The sequence below is a fragment of the Barbatula barbatula genome (genome assembly GCF_947034865.1).
Source record: "Barbatula barbatula genome assembly, chromosome: 1".
Taxonomy (NCBI): Eukaryota; Metazoa; Chordata; class Actinopteri; order Cypriniformes; family Nemacheilidae; genus Barbatula; species Barbatula barbatula.
This window is the reverse complement of record NC_136766.1, coordinates 276,663-299,404: the sequence shown is the minus strand read 5'-3', so window position 1 is coordinate 299,404 and position 22,742 is coordinate 276,663. Positions and strand designations below refer to the sequence as shown.

At 42.7% G+C, this 22,742-nt stretch overlaps 1 protein-coding gene across 1 annotated transcript in view; it reads right to left on the bottom strand.

Moving 5' to 3' along the window:
• Positions 1 to 22,742, bottom strand: part of nrxn2b (neurexin 2b) — a 252,766-nt gene that overhangs the window by 142,086 nt on the left and 87,938 nt on the right. The gene's annotated exons all lie outside the window — the stretch shown is intronic.

Sequence of the window (22,742 nt, the reverse complement as noted above, 5' to 3'; positions counted from 1 at the left end):
TGTTGTGTGTGTTGTGTTGTGTCAGTGTTGTGTGTGTTGTGTCTGTGTTGTGTGTGTTGTGTCTGTGTTGTGTTGTGTTGTGCTGGTTGTTGCTCTTCTGTCGTGACATGACTTGACGTATCTCACCGTCAGGTTTGAGCTAATGGGCTTTTCTCCCAGTATGTATGAGATCTTGTCCTGTTGTTGTGTCAGTGTTGTGTCAGTGTTGTGTGTGTTGTGTCTGTGTTGTGTCAGTGTTGTGTGTGTTGTGTGTGTTGTGCTGGTTGTTGCTCTTCTGTCGTGACAGGACTTGACGTATCTGGCCGCCAGGTTTGAGCTGATGGGCTTTTCTCCCAGTATGTATGAGATCTTGTCCTGTTGTTGTGTCAGTGTTGTGTGTGTTGTGTCAGTGTTGTGTGTGTTGTGTCTGTGTTGTGTTGTGTTGTGTTGTGTTGTGTTGTGTTGTGCTTGTTGTTGCTCTTCTGTCGTGACAGGACTTGACGTATCTCGCCGTCAGGTTTGAGCTGATGGGCTTTTCTCCCAGTATGTATGAGATCTTGTCCTGTTGTTGAAACTGCTTGAAGTCTTTGTGGAAGTTTGTGAACTGGGGGAAGAATGTTTCTCTGATGTCCGTATAGTTTGGACACGAGGTTAAGAAGTGCAGCTCTGTTTCCACTTGTCTCTGTGTGCAGTGTGGACACAGTCGCTCTTCTCTTGGAGTCCATGTCTGTCTGTGTCGGCCCGTCTCAACAGTGAGCTTGTGTTCACTGAGTCTGTACATGGTCAACACTTTTCTTAGTTTAGGGTCTGATACGCTTTTGAGGTATTCTGCCGCTTTATATTCTCTGTTTAATGACTGATAGCATTCAAGTTTACTTTGCTGAGCTGTTGCTTCTGTCCAGTGTTTGAGATATTTTTCTTTTTGTGTTTTTATCATTTGGTTAATTCTGGCTGGAGTTTGGGGTTCAGTTGGACACGTTTGGGGTTTTGGAGTTAGTTCTGAGATCAGTTGGATGAGACAACTTTTCTCTGGGTTCAGCTCCTGATGACGTAAGGCTTTGTGATGGAGTGATTCTGTATCGCTGTTCTTAAGGTGGTTATAGAATTTAATCGCTCTTTTTTGTATTTTAATGATTAGAGGATATAGTCCTAATTCTGCTCTGCAGGCGTTGTTTGGGGTTTTGCGTTGTACCCGTAGAATGTTTTTACACATTTCTGTTTGCAGAGTCTCAGTTGGGTGTTTGTCCCATTTGGTGAACTCTTGGTTGGTGAGGGGACCCCAAACCTCACATCCATAAAGTGCTATTGGTTCTATAACGGATTGGATTATTTTAAGCCAAATTCCAGCTGGGATGTCGATTTTTATATTCCTTTTGATAGCGTAAAAAGCTCTTCGTGCCTTGTCTCTCAGGTCGTTCACTGCCTTGTTTAAGTTTCCGGTGTTACTGATGTTTATACCGAGATATGTGTAGTTTTGGGTTTGCTCTAAAGGCACGTTGTTGAGTTTAAAGTTGTGATGTTGGTTTTGTCGACTATGCCTTTTCTGGAATATCATAACTTTGGTCTTTTTAAGGTTCACTGATAGCGCCCATGTTTGACAGAAAGTGTGCAGGATGTCTAGATGTTGCTGTAGACCCTCTTTTGTGGGTGACAGCAGCACCAGATCATCTGCAAACAGAAGGCATTTCACTTCAGTGTCTAGTAGGATGGGACCGGGTGCTGGTGACTGTTCTAAAGCCCGAGCTAATTCATTAATGTAGATGTTAAATAGAGTAGGACTCAGACTACAGCCCTGTCTTACTCCACGACTCTGGGAGAGGAAGTCTGTGTGCTTGTTGCCTATTTTAACTGCAAATTTGTTATCAGTGTACATTGATTTGATGATGTCGTAGGTTTTTCCTCCAATGCCGCATTGAATAAGCTGAAAGAAAAGCCCCTCATGCCAGATTGAGTCAAAAGCTTTTTTAAAGTCAACAAAGCATGAGAAGAGTTTTCCTTTATTTTGGTTAATTTCTTGGTCGATTAGAGTATGAAGGGTATAAATATGATCTGATGTGCGGTATTTTGGTTGAAAATCGATTTGGCATTTTCTCAGAATGTTTCTGTCATTTAGAAAGTTGGTGAGTCGGCTGTTTAGGATGTTACAGAAGAGTTTATCTAAGTTGCTGTTTACGCATATTCCGCGGTAGTTATTTGGGTCGAATTTGTCTCCGCTCTTATGGATTGGGGTAATAAGACCTCAGTTCCAGATGCTGGGGAATATTCCTGTATTAAGGATAGTGTTTAACAGTTTGAGGATGGCAAGTTTGAATTTTTGGTCCGTGTTTTTAATCATCTCATTAAGAATGCCATCAATTCCGCTTGCTTTTCTGGATTTAAGTTTGCATATATTATCGCATAGTTCCTCTAGTGTAATTTGGTAATCTAAAGGGTTTTGGTAATCTTTAATAGTTGATTCTAGGGTGCTTAGTTTGTTTTCAAGGGTAGTTTGTTCGTGGTTGTTGGTTATATTACTAAAGAGGTTAGAGAAGTGGTTTATCCACACATCTCTGTTCTGAATGGGTAGTTCTTCATGGTGAGATTTATTAAGTGCGTTCCAATGTTCCCAGAAGCGGTTAGTTTCTAGAGATTGTTCAATTGCTCTTAGCTGATTTTGTATATCTTGTTTCTTTTTTGTCCTTAGGGTGTCTTTATATTCTATAGAAGTTTTTCATGGTAGAGTTGGCGTGTGTTTAAATTATCTGCATCTCTGTGTTTCTGATTTGACAGAATTCGTACTTCTTTTCTAAGGTTTTTACACTCATTGTCGAACCATTTCTCATTGGCAGGTCTCTTTTTTGTTTTCGTATTTGTTAATTTTAGGTTGGCTAGTGTTGCAGATATTGTAAATATTTTGTTAATTCTGTCTACTGCTAAGTTTACGCCTTCGTTATTGTGTGGGAATGGCGTATCTAGGAATTTATTAAGTACATTTACATTTACATTTATTCATTTGGCAGACGCTTTTATCCAAAGCGACTTACAAGTAGGTTTTTTTTACAGTGACACATTACTGCAGAGCAATCAGGGGTAAGGTGCCTTGCTCAAGTGCACTTCAGTCATGACCTGCTGGCACTGAGATTTGAACCTGCAACCTAAATAAAAGCGTCTGCCAAATGAATAAATGTAAATGTAAATCTTCACTATTTTGTTTCCATCTGTATGCGTGTTTAAGGCTATGGAGTTTAGTTTGATTTGATGCCTCAGTGTTAGGTTTAGATCTGTTTAGGTAAAGAGTAATTTTACTGTGGTCTGATAAAGGGGTTAGTGTGAGCTAGTTTTTCCTCATTTAGCAGCTTTAGGGCGCTGTGAGTATTTGGGCACCAGAGTTTGGACACCCTGTGTTTAGGGAAGAGCTTCTTTTCATCTATAAACTTCCCATTTGAGTCTATTAGAAGGACAATGTCTGGTTTTGTTGTGTCCCCTGTGGGTGTTGGGGCGTTGTCTGATTCTTCAGTTGGTTGTGTGCTAGGTAGGGAGCTTGGTGGGCAAAGAAGGTTTTGGCTGGGTTGTTCCTCTGGGTTCTGAGGGCTGTGGTCAGTTTGAATGGTGACCTGTTGTACTGGGTCCTTTGTGGAGTTGAGGTCTTTGGAGTAGGTATCTTTTACTTGCTTCATTTCACCTATCTCCTCCCTTAGAGCCGTTAACTGTGCCCAGTGACTCTCTCTGTCTCTGTCTCTGTCTCTGTCTCTGTCTCTGTCTCTGTCTCTGTCTCTGTCTCTGTCTCTGTCTCTGTCTCTGTCTCTGTCTCTGTCTCTGTCTCTGTCTCTGTCTCTCTCTCTATCTCTCTCTCTCTCTCTCTCTCTCTCTCTCTCTCTCTCTCTCTCTCTCTCTCTCTCTCTGTGTCTCTCTATCTCTCTCTGTCTCTCTCTCTGTCTCTCTCTCTTTTAAAATTTTGTACAATTATTTAAATTGCGAAAAAGGTTCTTATTAGAGATTTTTGTCAGAAGTACACTCTTAATGTTACTCAAGACCTAGCCCAGTCAATGAAGACTTTAGAAATGGAAATGACTGTTTTACAGGATTCATTAGCATCAAGGAAAAATAATAGAAAGCATATTGATGAAAACATTTTTTTTAGACCTGTTGGGGGTTAAAGCACAGGGAGCTTTAGTCTGTTCACGGTTCCAAACTGTGGCCCAAATGGACGCTCCCTCAAAATTATTTTTAATTTGGAAATGAAAAAAGGTAAAAGTAAAATTATCCATACTTTATGCTCAGCTACAGGACAAGAACTGACAGAGCCTGCTGACATATGTAGCTGTGCTGTAGAGTTTTTTTGAGACCTGTATAAATCTGCCCGGAATGGGGCGCAGATGTTGAAAATTCTCTCAAAGGACTGCCAAAGGTGGAGGAAGAGTCAAACAATGAGCTGCAACAGACTTTGTCACTGAAAGAGCTTTATACTGCCATGATGAGCATGGAAAATGGTAAATCTCCTGGAATTGTGGGCTGCCTGTTGTGTTTTATAAGACTCTATGGCCCGTCATAGGAGAAGATCTGTTGACGGTTCTTAATGACAGTCCGAAAAGAGGACAATTACCTCTAAGCTGCAGAAGAGCAGTCATCACACTGTTACCAAAAAAAGGGTATCTTCAAGTGTATCGGCAATTGGCGCTCTGTTTCACTCTTAGGTTTAGAGTACAACATTTTGTCCAAAACTTTAGCTAGCTAATTAAAATTTAAGCAAATTTATACAATGTGATCATACTTACTGTATTCCCAAAAGGTATATTTTTGATAATATTGCTTTAATAAATGTTGTTGATTCTTCTAAACTCTTTGGAATTAACTCTGGACTGATTACTCTTGATCAAGAGAAAGCCTTCGACAGAGTTGAGCATTTGTTTCTATGGAATGCTTTCGAGGCTTTTCGGTTTAACCATACTTTTATATCAATGATTAAGGCTGTGTATTGTAAAATTGAGAGTGTTTAATGGTGGTTAATGGTAAGATTAATGGTGGTTTGTGTGCTCCGTTTAAAGTTGAGAGGGGTGCCAGGCAGGGATGTCCTATGTCTGGTATGCTGTACTCACTGGCAATCGAGCCCTTACTTAAAAAGTTACGAGCTCATTTAAAAGGTTTGATTGTTCCTGGTTGTAATAATTCTTTACATATTTCCGCATATGCTGATGATGTAATTGTTTTGTAAATGAAAAGGAGGATGTTACTAAGCTGATATAAAATTGTTCTTAAGGGATTTGAAGTTTGACTTTTACTGGAATTCCTTCTTTCTACCAAAATTTGTTCAAAGTGTGGGGTTTCTTTAAACATCGTTGGATGGAACCAGCAACTTCTCTTCATTCGTTTTTGGAAGAACCAGTTGTATTTGGAGCTAGGTTTGATATTTCAGCAAAAGACTATCCAGGTTTAACAGGTTTATTATGTTATAAAAACGTTTTAAGCTACAAAACATCATAAATGAATCAGGTTATAATTTACTGAGAGCTGAAAAAGTTGTTCGATCAATACGTTTTGTAAAAAGGTTTCTTAAAAAATTTACTATGATTTTAACTGTTGAAGAGAATACACTTTTACAAGAGTTTGGTTCAGGGACTTTAAGCCCTGATAGAAAATATATTTTTCCTGATCTTGAAATTTTCCCTGTTATAGATGAGTCTTGTCTTACTAGCTCCCTGTTGAATTTTGGAAGTAATGATTATATAGATTTATATAGGGAAACTTTTGTATAAATGCATTGTGAAAGTTACTCATCAGCAAAATTTAAGTACTAAAACAGATACAGTATGGAGAGAAAAATTTGAAATCAATTCTGAATCTAAACCTGTTTGGCGAGTACTTTACAAACCACCATTAAAAAAGAAAAATTTACATGGAGCCATTGCTGTAAATGCCTTTGTGTCTATTTTAAACCCCACTGTAAGTGACAAGTGTCCTTTTTGTTTAGAACGAGAGACTATTTTTCATTGCTTCATGAATTGTAATCCACTAAACCCTCTTTTTGATTTATTAAGTGTTTTTTTATTATTTTAATATTAGTTTTTCAAAACAAGAGTTCAAATGTCATGTCATTAATTTTATTCTGGGACAAGCAAAATATGCTGTCTATATCACTAGGAGAAATAAGATAGAAGAGAAGTCTGGACAAGATGTTGTATTCGTTTTTAAAAATATGGTAAAATCAAGAATTCTTATTGATTTTAATTTTTACAAACTGATGAATACGATAAAAGCTTTTGAAACTCAGTGGTGTTGTAATTATGCTCGGCGTTCAGTTGTAGATGAAGAAACCGTTTTTGCAAGATAATTAATGTAATTATTATGTTATTTTATTTATTTATTTTGGTGTGTGTAAAGTGATTTATATGTAAAAAATATATAAATCGATTGAAAAATTTCCATTTTTCTCTGTTTCTCTCTGTCAGCTTGTATTTTATTTACACTTTTTCTTCTATGGAGACAGATCAGTCTCAAAAATAATACATTTACAAAACATTTAAAATTTGCCCCAAAATGCTTACACAAATATATCTCGCAGAAATTAATGCAGAATGTTTTCACAAATATGTATATCATGTTCTTGAATTACTTTCCAATTAACATTTGTGAATGTTGTAACATGTTTTTATGGATTGGTGAATCTGCATTTGCAAATCGTCACACGTGTGTGGATTACTTTGAATTTGTGTGTGGTATTTTTGAGACTGTCCTGCCACGCTGAGATAACAAAAAAGTTACTTTTTTTTAAGGATGACTTGTTCAGCCAATCGCGTTGAGCTTTTGATCCACCAATCAAAACGCTCCTTACTGAACAGACTCAAGAAGTTCAACGCTGCGCTTGTACTGTGCATTGTTCATTGGGTCATTTATGTTATGACCGGTTATTGGACAAATGCCAAAGCTATGAAGACTTATACAATTCTTGGAAATATTATATAAAAATTATTACCCTATATATATTATGATTTTAATTTATACATCTTATTTGTTTGTTTAATTCTGTCCCGATTATTATTTGTTATTTTTTTATTATTGTTATTATGTTTGTGTTGTTTGTCATTCGTGTATAATATGTTCAATTTGTGCAATACAAAAATGCTGTTTAATGGGGACTCTTTAGCGCCGAAATACATTTTTTACTAAATCACATTATGATATATTGTAAGCACAAAATACATCCAAAGTTGCACATATCCTCTTCATTCACATCAATCTCTAATGCAATAATTGTTATTATAATGTTACTGTTAAATGTCCAGATATTTAATTTAAAAACAACAATTATGTAATGTATTATTTTTTATTGTAATTGTAGAAGTGTCCCAAGTGGTGAGTTTGCAATAATAAACTTTTGATCAGGCATTAAAAACAGCTATCACCTACAGTAAGGGTGATTTCGAACACACACACACACACAGCGGAGGGAGATTCAGCATGGAGGATGAAAACCAGACTCAACGAGTAATAAAGTCGTTTATATCTGATGTCATTTTGAACGTTGATTTAGTTAATTAAGTGTGTAGATTGCCTTGTAATCGAGTTGTTAGTCAACGCTAGCTTTTTTATATTAAAACTGGTGTTTGTTCGTAATCAGAGTATGAATGATGCGATAAATAACCAATAAGTTAAAACAACCAAAAAAAGAGTTTGATTATGAACGTTCGAGTAATTTTAAATACAGTTTGTAGTCAGTGGGTCCTAAAGTTACCCTCGCGATCAGACAGCGAGGGGTGCCACAGATTAGCTTTGAATTTACAAATCTGATTGGTGAATGTGAATTGTGCTGTGAATTTATGAATTGTGTTTTGTAAATGTATTATTTTTGAGACTGATCTGTCTCCATATTCTTCCTCATCATTTATAAACACAGAGGGGATGCAGATGAATCTTTTTCTTTGTGTATTGTGTGAGCCGTCTTGCTGATCAAATCTCTCTCTTTTTTGGCGCGTGTGTGTATGTGTGTGATATTGACCCTGCTGCCCTGTAAAGTGTGACGGAACACAAGCCTTCCAGCTTTTCCTGATCCGTCTGCAGACTTTAATCCAGCCACTGGATGCCGAGAGCATCAAGGCTTAATTCCCATAATCCCCTTAACACAAGACCACTCAACACATCTCCATCCTCACATGACGCCGCTCTGATATCTGAAATCTCATCTCTTTCTCAGGGATGTTTTTTCCCCGTTTTGTTTCCGAGGACAGACAGCTTGTTTACAGACTGTTTTATATTTTGGTTGTCAGAATGATGTTAAATATGAGCGTGCTCTCACAGATCAATGTCACGCCATCTGCTCTTCTCTCCTCACAGATAACACAGGGTTTTTATGTAATTCGCCGGAGCTTCGCCGTCTGCTCATTTCATTAAATGCCTCGCTTTCTGCGAGAATGTGAGAAAATGCTTTTCAATTTCACATCAGAAAGCAATTTACACTTGAGAAAATGGAAGCTGGTGACGTGGGCATCATGTCAGAATGTCATTATTGGTTGGGCCTGTCTGTCAAACCATAACCTCGGCAAAACCCCATCAGATATAAACACAGTTTGTAAAATCATGTTTGTAAACACATCTGGAAATAAATCTTTATACAGAGTCTGTGTAAAGGGAAGACAAATGTAGATTCAGAATATTTGTGGGGCTCATGTTGGTTGTATTTCTCAAAATGTGAGCGTTCTTTTAACATGAACAATAGATTTCTGTTCTGAGAAACAAAAATACAGTTTAGTAGAACTCTTTCCACACTGTTTAATGTCATAATGATTTATATCACCGCGCGTGACAGTCGGAGGAAAGCCGTACGGATACTGTGTGAGCGTCTCACTTGAGGGCCATTATTAATGTGATGAAATAGAGATCTAATCACTCGCTCTGCTGGATATATTACAGACGACCGTGTAAAAGAGAGAGAGAGAGAGAGACACCCCGAGCTCATAAAACTCCAACCACAGTGATGCTGAGAGATGTCGGAAGACATCACATCGACAGACAGGATAGATAATAATAACAATGATAGTAATGAGAGAGAGACAGACAGAAAAGAGCAATATATTTGATAAATGTGTAAAAACATGATTAACTTTACCTGTGTAAATGAAGACAGACACATTATTTTGAGATCTATGAGACGCTATCATACTGTCTGAAATGATGTATGACCACCGAGCGGCAACCTTCCGGTCTCTCTCGTGAAACCAACATGGAAGTGATTTCAACTGCAGTTCATTGACTGGCCACTAGAGACATTCTGAGCCACTGAGTCAGGTGAAAAACAGAAGGTCAATCGCTCTGGAATTTTTACAGAGATTGTGTGTGGAAAAAACAGACTGCATTAAAATCGCAAAGTACATCTGAGAAACACAGATTTGTCTAACGGCCCCCCGGTACACTAGTCCTGTCCCAATAGGGCTTAAAGTCAATTTTTCCCTCCATGACAACTGTGAGGAGGTGAATTGTTTTAAAACTCATTGTAGTGATGTAGGCGGGTGTGTGAGTGATAACGAGCGCCAGCTTTACGTGCACCAGTCTCGTATCACAGAGGAGATTGTGGAGCATAAGAGGACGAGCGACCGGACCGTCAGTGAGAGAGGACCAGGCCTGGACTTTATGTTGTGTTTTATGGTTTGTTTGTTTACTTAATTAAAAGTATTTACATTCACCGTTTCCCGCCTCCTTCCGTCCTTTTATTGAACGTGTTACATTGGTGCCGAAACCTGAGAGGAAGGAGAGACATGCTGTCGGAGAGCCCTTGCTGATGAGGGTGATTGCGGTGCTGAGGATCACCCCTCTCTCGTGTCCGTCGCTCCTTGTCCTTCCGGCTCCTTTTCTCTCTGCTGCCTCTACCCTCAGGCGCTGCGGCCAGCGAGACTGGCTCCGGGGGGGGGGGAGTAGAGCACAGTCTCGGGAGTATCCCCCGGCCTGCGAGGGGTGATGGTGGTATGTGGCGAGCAGGGCAGGACGAGAGCCATGAGGCAGGGCCGTTGGCTTGAGTGGGAATCAGCTGTGCGCCGCCTCCTTCTTTCCCTTTTATGGATTTGTGTTACACTCATCTGTTTAAATTATATAAAATTCTGCATAATTAAGGGCATGGCCAGTTGAGTGACGTGGTTTTACGAACCAGGCACATCAGCTCCACCCACGTCCCGCCCGTTTCCCCAATTATTATCTGGGAGTGACGCGCTACGCACCCCACACGGCCGGGCGGAAGTGCTCGCCGGCAGCGTCAAGATCGTAAACAAAGGCAGGGGGAAACGCGGAGGGCTAAGATCTAAACCAAAGCTAAAACCACACCGGCTCTCTTTACCCAGCATTTTCCTCGCTAATGTATGATCATTAGTGAACAAAATGGATGAGGTTCGACCATGCAACATCAACAGCAAAAGACTTTTGAACTGCAATGTCATAATCTTCACGGAAACATGGCTACACAGCGGCATACCGGACAACGCTATTGAGTTAGCGAGTTAGAACACACACCGGGCGGATAGAACAGCAGAGGAATCCGGTAAGACAAGAGGAGGTGGAGTGTGCACTTACGTCAACAAAACTTGGTGCGGGAGACACTGCTCGGCTAACCTTGAGTTTCTCATGGTTAAATGTAGAGCGTTTTATCTGCCACAGGAATTCACTTCCACCATTATAACGGGAGCCTACATTCCACTGGATGCTGATGCCAAGCTTGCTATGAAAGACCTTCATGTAGCCATCAGTAAACAACAGACTGCTCACCCGGAAGCTGCATTTATTGTTGCGGAAGATTTTAATCACTCTAACTTAAAGACAGTGCCACACAAGAAGAAAAAAAACTTTGGATCATGCCTATACAAACATGGCTGAAGCTTACGCCGCGACCCCCGTCCCCCATCTGGGTCAATCTGATCACCTTTCTCAGGCCACCAGTGGCTCTCACGCGGACTTAGACAGCTACACCTCCTCTGTATTGGACTACATCAATACCACCATTGATAGTGTCACAATTCAGAAGCAGATCACCACGTACCTAAATCAGAAGCCATGCATGAACAAGGAAGTGCACGTCCTGTTTAAAGCATGCAACACTGCCTTCAGATCGGGTGATGCTCAGGCCTATAGTACTTCCAGGGCAAATCTGAAGAGTGGCATCAAAAAGGTCAAGCACTGCTACAAGTTGAAGCTAGATGAGCATTTTTCCAATTCTGACCCTCGGCGCATTTGGCAGGGCATCCAGGCCATCAGTGACTACAAACCCAACCACTCCACCCCCATAGCCACAGATGCCGTCTTCCTGAACGAGCTTAATGACTTTAATGCTCGCTTTGAGAGAAACAATAAAGGAAACCGCTACAAAGCTCACACCCTCAACTGACCACCTGATCATCACACTAAACTCCACAGAGGTTTACACTGCACTAAGCCGGATCAATGTGCGCAAGGCTGCTGGCCCAGACGGCATCCCTGGTCGCGTACTCAGGGCATGTGCGGAGCAGCTCACTGGGGTTTTCATGGATATCTTCAACCTCTCCCTCTTCCAAGCAGCAGTTGAAGCATGTTTTAAATCCACCCCAATTGTGCCCGTTCCGAAACATTCCAGCCCGAACTGCCTGAACGACCTAACCTAACCCTAACCTAACCCTGTAGCACTCACACCCATTGTTATGAAGTGCTTTGAGTGGCTGGTCCTGGCACACCAAAAGGTCTCTCTACCATCCACACTGGACCGATACCAATTTGCCTACCGTAGCAATAGGTATAGATAGCACAGATGATGCAGTGTCCATGGCGCTGCACTCCGTGCTCACGCATCTGGACTATATGGACACTTATGCATGCATGCTGTTTGTACACTTCAGCTCTGCATTCTATACTGTCATCCCTTCCAAGCTAATTTTCAAACTTGGAAACCTAGGCATTAACAACTAAACTTGCAACTGGATTATGGATTTCTTGACGAACAAACCACAGCTTGCTAGGTCAGGACACATCCATCACCCTCAACACTGGTGTACCACCGGGTTGTGTACTGAGCCCCTTTCTCTACTCCCTTTTCACACTCGACTGCAGGCCTGTGACCGGATCTAACATCAAGTTTGCAGACAATACAACAGTGATTGGTCTCATCAGCCAAAACGATGAGACTGCATACCGGGAGGAGGTCCGGCACCTGGCTACATGGTGCTCTGACAACAACCTGCTCCTTAATACCTCCAAGACAAAAGAGATCATCATGGACATCAGGAAGGTGAAAGGAGGTGCACACGACCCCATCCACATTAATGGGATGGCTATTGAACGTGTTTCCAGTATTAAGTTCCTGGAGATCCATATTTCGCAGGACCTGTCCTGGCACCTCATGCCTGGTCAAGAAGGATCACCAGCGTCTCTTCTTTCTGAGGACACTGAAGAAGAACCAACTGTCTTCAACTATCCTGGTGAACTTCTATCGCTGCACGATAGAGAGCATCCTGACCAACTGTGTCACAGTCTGGTACGGGAACTGTTCTGTTGCTGACCAAAAGGCACTGCAGCGGGTGGTAAAAACAGCCCAGCGCATCACAGGGACTACACTTTCTCCCATTGAGGACATCCAGAAGAAACGCTGTCTGCGTCGAGCTCGCAGCATTCTAAAGGACTCCTCTCACCCCGCTCATAGACTGTTTACTCTCCTGCCTTCCGGTGCCTCCGGACAAGAACCAGCAGACTAGAAAACAGCTTTTTTCCCAGAGCTGTTTCATTATTGAACTATGCCCCCTTAATGGCAAACTCGATATTTAACAGAAAAAACCCTAACCTAACCCTAAACCTAACCCTAACTTTATTAACTGCATTAACTCATATATTGCACCGTAACTTTAATAACCGCATTAACTAATCTATTGCACCGTAACCTCAATAGCTGTATAAATCATCCACTGCACTGTAACTTCAATAACTGCATTAACTCATCTATTGTACTGCAACTTTAATAGCTATTGTCTATAATTTATTCACTTGCACTAATGTTTAGTCTAAATTATTATCTGCTCATAGCCAACTGTATATATTGTTCAAAGTACAAATCTACTGTAAATGTTTCATACACATTCCTAATGTAAAGTATTTTCTTAGTCCATGCCCACTGTATAGTATTTTTCTAATAATGCATTCTGTATTTACGTCACGAAACAGGAAGGAAGAACCCAAGCGCAGGCAGCGGTGAAGGGGTTAACAAAAGACTTGACTAAATACAAGACAAAAACAAAACACCCACGCTGGGGAAAACACTAACAAGACTAAATATAAAACTGAAAACAAAACACTTCCCACAAGGGGGCAAACTAGACAATAACTAAAATAAACTCACGACACAACGTCACACAGAGGATAACAGGACAAAGAAAGAGGGAACTTGAAACATCAAACAAGGGATCTCGAAACATACGGACAAGGTAACTTTGAGCAACGGCTAGGAACAAAAACACGAGCTAGGAACCAGGTACAGGTACAGGTACAAGTGTAACGACCAGGCACAAGACAATAGACATGAGGGCATTAAATAGGGAAACTAACAGAGGATAATTAACAAGTGACAGGTGTGGGTAACGAAACACTGAGGGGAAGCTAACGAGGAAACGAGAGGGGTGGGGCTAGAGACGAGATCGGAGAGAACGCATATTATGTCATGACTGACAATAATATGTTTCTCTCCACACACAACATGTGGCCCTGTCATGATCCTGCCACTAGACAAGAAAATCAAGACATGTGAAGGCAGAATCATGGCAATTTATGCACATTGTATATCCTGCACTTGCAAATTGCACTTCTGGTTAGTCCTAAACTACATTTTGTTACACTGTACTTGTATATGTGTAATGACAATAAAGATTAATCTAATCTAATCTAAAAATGCTTAAATAAACAGCCGACAGAAACTCATCTGTAGCAACACCCCGGAAACCAGAACTGTGACATACCTTTACAAACACCTGTCTATATAAAACAATCCCACAATGACATCTGTCAGATTAAAGTGTTTAGACATGTTCTTCTGAATGACATAAGACTGACTCTCTCTGTCCGTCTGTCTATCTAGCCAGAGATTAAATCTGTCTGAGGTCATCTGATGATGTTCAGATCAGAAAACCACCCCAGAATGCTTTAGTTTATGATGTCAAAGACCCCCAAATATGATGATCTTTATGTGAAGGACCCTCTTCCGAATATACACATCCAACAATTTCTGTACGTACAGTATAAAGAAACATGTTCGATTAATAAGTGTGATATTTCTGAGGACCCCAGTTTGAAAACACCTGCTCTAGAGCATCTCTCTCAGACAGGGTTCTTAATGAAATCAGGACATTTCATATTGTGTGTCTCAGGAAACAACATGATGTATACTGATGTCTATCAGTCAAACCCACGATCAGAGATTAAGATATTTCTCATGTCATGGTCTTCTGTGTTGGCGTCTCTCATTTGAGCCAGCGCGCTCAGTTAGCACCTCAACACCCGGCGGCTCGGCTTCAAACGCTCTTCTAATGGCACTGGTCTCACTCCATTAAACCCAGTGTCCGCTCCAGTGAGTGCAAAAACACCTCCACGTTACTCAGGAATACAAACAGCCGGACGCACGGCCGTTCATTCTGATGCTCATCCGTGTGCCTCATTAGTTCAACACATATTTATGTTTCAGATCACCTCCTAAAGTGTCAGACAGATACAAGCTGTGTTAAAACCCAAAACACAGGGAAGTGTTGGTGTTTGAGAGATCTCGTGACCGTCTCACGGCTCGTTGTGTGTGTGAGATGATTCACTGAGCGTGTGATGTGAACACCTGCTGCTCTTACAATGAACAGGGATGGGTATCGTTAAGGTTTTAACGGTATTACTACTTTTATCTATATCACTTATCGATCCGGTACTTTAATGGTACTCTTATGAGTACTTTTTGTTGTGTTTTTTTATGAAAGACAAAACTAAAGCTGGAGTTATTTTCACTAAAACATTCTTTACTGACCTAACATATCTTATTTCATCACTACGAATTCATTTTTAGGTAAGCTCTGCTTTATAATTTCTTAAGCATCATTTATTATTATTCATCCATTTTAAATGCAGTACTGTGAAAGTATTTTTAATGTTTAAGATTTATTTAGGCTACTGTTGATTTAAATGTAGGCAATTTTTTATGTGATGTGTGTTTATTAAATTATTACATACTAATTTAAAGAAACCTTATCCAATGTTTGTGTCTGTGTTATTTAGGAAGACTGCTAAGCTAGCATACGTACCTGAGGACGTGGATGATGAACTATTAGCTAGGCAGTCGAAAACTTTGCATTTTTCTGTCTGCACATAATGCACATTAGAAATATGTTTTGCCAGATTACTTGTGTTTCCGCTCTTACAAGCAAAAATCTTGTTGCACTTGTTGCAACGAGCACTGTCCGCATCCACTCGAGTGAAATGTAACCAGACTTTAAACCGTTTGATTCTCTCCGCCATCGTCACTCTATTAAGCGCAAGCTTTCGTGTTATGTGCTTGCACGCTCTCGTGTTGTGTGCGAATAACGATAATGCAGGTAAATGTCTTATTATTATCGCAAATTAGAAATGGTTTGTCAGTGAAAATATGCTAGGTAACGTTTATTTAGCAATAATAAATAGGAAATGTTTTTCTTAAGTTCTCCAGTACCGACAGCAGAACCGTTAACGTCAGAGTTTATCGATACTTCGGTCTTTCATAATTTAACCCCGGAACCGATAAAGTAACGGGTTTCGGTATCCATCCCTAACAATGAATGGATCATATTACAGACTTTCTACATAAAAATGAAGACACTTTACTGCCCTCAAAAATCCTGTCATCATGTACTTCAAAAAAATACTAGAAATTTTTCTGCATTAAATAAATTTAATTGAACATGAATTGGATCCATTTAACATTTTAAGAGATTTACAAGTTACAAAAAAAATTCAAACGTGATTTTTTGCTATTCAATGTTTATTTCAATAACACTAACTCATATTTGACTTAACATTTAACATTTCTTTAATAAACTTAAATAAAGTCTGTGCATTTGCTATGTGATTATTTTGCTCAGAGAAAACCGTTGGATTATTCAGACATGCAACTCATTGCCTCTGTACAAAAGGCCCGGCTGTCTTCAATGCCCGGATGATATGGACCAATCAGAGCATGCCTCGCTTCAGCAATGTCAACCGGTGATGCAGAAATAGACGATAGATAGTTTGCACGTGAGGAGACGCGAAGTTCGACGGCTGTACTCTAATCCAGACTTTATTGGGTTACAGTGTGCTTGAATGTGAAGTAAGTAATGGATGTTCCTATCTCTCGTTACTATGTAGAAAGTGCACTATTGTTCTTGTGCTGTTCATGTTAACCGATAAGGCTAGCTCTGTTGATATAACATGCTCGATTCTGTACATTCCTAAATGCTGTTTGCTGTAAGATGTTTATATTTAAACTGTTAGTATTACCTATCCGCATTATTATTGGACACGTGTGTTATGTAACAACGCTCTGTATCGTTTACACGGGAATCCATGTTTAGTCCGGAAAGTTGCCGCTATACCACATTTGCATGTTGGTAGGGCCCCCTTGCGGACATTTAGAGGATAATTACCTCATATATTGAATTAGCACTGTTATATGGTAATTGGGTTACTGTTCAGTGTTTAAGATATGTTTAAGGTGAAAACGTTTTATAGCCATGTGATTAAGTTTGTTCTTGGTTTAACTTGTTCCAGAAAAACCACATCTGTATATCCACCAAGCTCTTCGGTAAAGATGATATCTTCTAAACCTTTGTCGAGTGCTTAATTCTGATCTCAGTTCTTACCGACTGCCTTCCGTGTTTCATACATTCTAATTTAATCAACAACATCTCATTTTCAGTAAATGAATAAACCATCGGTATCTGCCTTATTCATGCTACTACCGATATGCCGATGGTGTTAAAGAAATCCAAAACCAGAAGATATTTTGAGAAATGTCTTAATGGAAGTTGTTTGAGCCATTTTATGTATTGTCAATAAAATGTATGTTTGTAACACTAGAGGGCATATGAGTATATTTAAGCCAAGTGCTGATGAATTACAGGTGGCGCAGTGGAAGGTCAAACAAACTTTTTGACCGTGCCGTGTTGAGTGTGCAGCGTAATCTGCTGGACTGTGCTCGTGCCCGTTAACAGTATTTATTTAAAATGGAATTTATGTTCATTAAATAGAAGAAATCGAAGTAAAGTTTGAAACCTTGTCTTTATAAAATTTTTGGTATATGCAATGCCAAAGGACAATAAATGGATTGGCATATCCGACTTTATTCCAATGGTATGGACAATGATTTTATTTATTCAAGGCAAAGCACGCGTCAAAACCAGACGTCTAGTACCATCTGCGTCCCTACAATAAGTCAAAAAGTTTGACCGAAGGAGCCTGGGTGAGCTTTCACATCGACAGCCAAAGGGGATCTAACTACAGGAAAAGTCAACTGATCTGAAGTTGGTTGATGCTCATTCATGACCGTTTCGTTTGATGGATTTAAGGTGCATTATTGCTTTGATTGATTGCGGATTTCAAAAGACTAAAAACCCGCAAGTAGAAAGAGGATACAGCACACACGAACGCCAAAGTTTCTAGCCTTCAGCGTTTACGGAACTGCAGGTATGAAAAGCGCTTTCACTTGAACATGAGTATGGCCATATACAAACAGTGTGCACACAAAACAAACAAACAAACAAAATCCAATGCATTGGTGGTTAAAAAAGGGTGTTTGTGAAACCAAAACTGTTTATCATTTGAAATGATTGTTTACGATATCTGAGGTGATGTGTATGATGTAAATATGCAGTGAGTATTTAAAGATAAAAAAATGGCGGATTAAAATGAGTTTCATGATTCTGAAACCAAGCATTATGAGGCTCAAACTCAGAAACCAGAGAGTAAAAATGTTGAACCAGCTGTACGAAAACGAGAAACAAAGCTTACTGAAAAAGGGTTTATGGCAAAACTCGATATTTAACAGAAACAAAGAAAGTCAAAATTTGACAAAGCATCCCAACATCCATCCATCCATCCATCCCTTTTCTTCCATTTATCCGGGGCCAGGTCGCGGGGGCAGCAGTCTAAGCAGAGATGCCCAGACATCCCTCACCCTGGACACTTCCTCTAGCTCTTCCGGGGGGACACCGAGGCGTTCCCAGGCCAGCCGGGAGACATAGACCCACCAGCGTGTCCTAGGTCTTCCCCGGGGTCTCCTCCCGGTCGGACGGGCCTGGAATACCTTCCGGGGAAGGCGTCCGGTAGGCATGAACAGATGCCCAAGCCACCTCAACTGACCCCTCTCGATGTGGAGGACTCCGAGCTCCTCCCGGGTGACCGAGCTTCTCACCCTATCTCTAAGGGATCGCCCAGCCACCCTGCGGAGGAAGCTCATTTCGGCCGCCTGTATCCAGGATCTTGTCCTTTCGGTCATGACCCAAAGCTCATAGCCATAGGTGAGAGTAGGAACGTAGATTGACCGGTAAATTGAGAGCTTCGCCTTGCAGCTCAGCTCTTTCTTCACCACGACAGACCGGTACATCGACCGCATTACTGCAGAAGCTGCACCGATCCATCTGTCAATCTCCCGTTCCATCCTTCCCTCACTCGTAAACAAGACCCCAAGATACTTAGACTCCTCCACTTGAGGCAGGAACGTCTCGGTTACGTATGTAACCTCTGTTCCCTTTCTGTCGGTCTCTCGACGTTGTGTCGAACCGACAGATGGGGTTCGCCCCTGAGAACCTATCATCTTCTGACTACTTTGAAAAGGCCAATGAAATTTGCGAATGAAATTTGCATGCCGGGCTCCGCCCCCGGATATCCGGGTATAAAAGGGGAGCCGGTGTGCTCATTCATTCACCTTTTGTGCTGAGGAGCCCGAGAGCATCTCACGATCGCTGCAGCAGACGGCTAATGTTGTGGCATGAGGGACACAACGTCTCGTTCCCTCCATCAGGGAACAGAGGTTACATACGTAACCGAGACGTTCCCTTTCTGTCGGTCTCTCGACGTTGTGTCGAACCGACAGATGGGGTTCCTATTGAAAACACCACAGCACTAAGCAGCGTCACAATCTCTAGCAAAGCGACGTTGACCGGCCTGGGCGAGCCACACGTGAGCGCTATCGCGAAATTTGTAACCTTCCAGTGGGCAGGCAGGGGCTCCCAGAGCTTTTGGCATAGAGGAGTAGCCCCTGCCCTCGACCACCACAGACGGAGGCCTTGTTCTCTAAACGAGAAGCCGTCCGGTACCGTAGGGCTACTGGGTAAGCGCTGTTCCCTCAATGTGGACGTGCGCTACGGAGACCACTTCCCACCATAGGGGGGAATACAGTGGAGACACCAACATGGTCTCACCAAATAGGGGAGAACTCATGGGAGGTATGTGCGGAATGCTGCAAGGTGGATGTCCACCTGGGGGAGGTCATGGGTTGCCACGCGGGGAACCATCTCATGACGACATCTCAGACGGAACCACCCTAGTGTGGGGTTTCTACGTGTGGGGCACTAGGTCCGGTTAGTGCTATATGTAATAACTCAGCTTGATACCCGGCCATAGGCGGCAGGGCTGCTCCACCGAGCCCGCCGCCCTGAGTGCTTATTGATGGATGGACGGACTGCCTATTCTTCACCCTTGGGGAAAGAAGGGAGGCAGCCCATGGCGCACTGATCCACCTAAGAAGGGGAATGGCGCTATGCGCAGGCGTACACCCTACGACCGCTGGTCTCACCTGTTGGCAAGACTCGAGCTGCCGGTTCCCCAGGGAGGTTGCAAGCCTCTGCGAGGTATAGAGTAGCCCAACCCGCAACTCTACAGATGTCTGCCAGAGAAGCGCACTGAGCCGATGCCCACGAGGAGGCCACAACCCGAGCAGAATGTACTGTCACTCAAATGGGCACGGGCTAGGATCGGCACGCCGTAGTGACGTCGTGTGCGATCCAGCGCGACAACTTTCCTCGGAGACAGCACTCCCGTTGCTGACCTCCATAACAGACAAGAGCTGCTCAGGGCCTTGAAGCCCTCCGTGTGGTTCGAGTAGAGGCGCAATGCGCTTACTGGACACCCCACGTACAGGTTGGGTCTTTCTCCCGGTGTGGGAGCGCCTGCAAGTTCACCACCTAGTTCCCAAAGGGGGGCGGCGGAACTTTTGGCACGTAAGTCGGCCGGGGTCTCAGGATCACGTGAGAGTCACCGGGCCTGAATTTTGGCAATCGGTGGACACGGAATGCTTGCAGGTGCCTCACCCTCTGGATGGACTCGAGCCCCAGCAGGAGAGCCAACCCCCCTCGCAGAACGAGGAAGGGGGCTCTCCGCAGGGCCCGAAAAAAGGGGACCCAAAGGTCCACCTTAAGGCCCCAAGAGGGTATGGGGCGCGGACGAGGCCTTAGCCCCTTGCGCCCTAGAGGAACCTAATAATCAGGTCATGCCGCCCCAGAGGCTCACCAGCAACTGGTACGTGATAACCGCGACAGCGTGTACCCACGCTTCAATGTGGAAGGGGAGACTACTCCCCAGCCTCTCCTGCAATAGGACAGCACGTTCCTGAGCGAGCAATTCCGCGGGTCTTCTCCTCGAGAAGAGCGTCAGGACAAGAAGGGGCGCCACTTAAAGGCATCCAGCCTTGTGGGCATGGCCCTTGCCTGAGTGATAGTCTCCACCACTGTGGGGGGTAGATCATCCAGGAACTCCTCGTCAAACCAGGAGCCAGACCCAAAGGTCCGGCTCGAATGCCAAAAGGAATTGGACATCTCGACACATCAAATTGGACACATCAGAAGCCACTGGACATCTCGGCCGAGGGGACGGTTCGATCACCTTCGCCAGAGGGGTGGCAGCCCCGGCCTGGAGCACGGGAACATCCCTGCCTCTGCTGAGGTAAGAGGATGCCCAAGTCCGGCGGAGGTCTGGCGAACTGGATCGAATGCCGAGACGGACCACACTCCCAGCCACCGTGATGGTTTGAAATGCTAACCAAGCACCCAGGGACCTCACGGGGGGGCTACGATCTGCTTCATCAACCCACGGGGGTTGGTTCAATGACTGGACTAGCAGTGCTGGTCCCACCCGGGGGGAACAGCTCCACTAAATCACCTGCCAGGCGATGGCGCAGCTCGACGCACCGTCGAAGCGAGAGTGCTAAGGGCTGCTTTATACTCGCCATTGCGTGCCGCCACGACGCAACGTCGAGTTGCCGAACACCATCTTTCAGAGGGTGAGAGCGGCTGCAAGTGGGACCCAGAGAGAGACCTCTCCTTGTGAGAAGGCGGGCACTAGGCCCCCGGAGGGGCCCAGAAGGTGTTGGGACGCGGCAGGGACCGCCCCAGTCCGACCATCCAGTGACCAAGGCTGGGTCGGGCCCGATGGTTCAATCTCTCTAGGTGGTCCTTCTCTCGACGTCTTCCTCCGGGGGGCCACCTGCAGGGGCACCAGAACCGGAGTCGACGCTGGAGAAGGCCGGGGCTGCTGGGGGCACGCTTGTATCTGGCCAAACATGTGGGGCCGGGGTAGCAACGGTATATTAAGTCTGCAATGGGCAACTACATTGTTCAGACCTATGCTTTTTTGGACACAGGCAGTACCTCTACTTTTTGTTCAGAAAGTTTGATGAAAAAGCTTCAACTGAATGGACGAAAGACAAAAATTGGTTTACATGTTCATTATTAATATATAGTTAAATATAAGCTAAACATTGAAGATCTGACAGAACAACTGAACATCTACAGAACAAAACTAAAGAAAGTAATATCAGACATTAAATCATATATTAAAGTAAAATCTAACACCCTAAAGAAATACACACATCCGCTGAAAAGAGAAACATGATGCTGTTAAGTTTTGTTGTGTCTAGAATTGGGAAAAATGTAAAGATGTTGGTTCGAATGCTTGATTTTGATTGGCCAGTCGCCACATGTATTATTCCCAGATAACAACCTCTCAGAACTAATAACACACACTAACATGGATGCAGGAAATCATTTTGACAGTTTTTTTGACAATTTAAACAATTTAAATGTCATGACATTATATTTACAAATGAATAAACCATATTGCCTGTTTGTGAGGCAATTTGTCTGTTGTGTGTCGCTTCTCAAACTAAACGCCTTTTCCTCACATTTCATGTCCATTTTTATCTCATGTGGCCAGTAGTCGTGTAATAAGAGAGATAATGTACAAGCAGCCGTCTGTTATCATGAAATAAACCCCTTCAGTGAGACACAAGACCCTCCGCTTCATGTCCTGATCACACTGAAGGGATTATTCTGACATAACAACCGGCTGTCTGTACATTATCACTTACATATTGTACTTTTGAACTTTACTGTTGTCAACAGTGTTATTGTGATGTTTTGTCCTCCTGAAAGGAAGCAAATATAAAGGCAGATGTACAGTAGCTGATGTAATAACAGATATGCAGGTGTTAAACTAAATTGATGAATCATTTAAATTATTGCCAAACAATAAGAATGACAACAGAGCAGAAGAATCCAACTCTGTGCATTCTGGACATCAACACTCCAGCATTTAAACATACAACACACAACATCATGTCAAACACTTCACAAGCCAATCAAGAGGGAGAACAGTAGAGCGTTACCTGTGGACGAGAGGTCAGAGGTCACGGGCCAGTCTTCAGGGCACGGGAGCAGAAACAAATCAACAAAATAAGATGAGCGGGATGTAGGGTACATGAGACAGAATCTGGGGGGGGGTTGTTGCTGCTGCTGAGAGAGACAGGCAGTTTT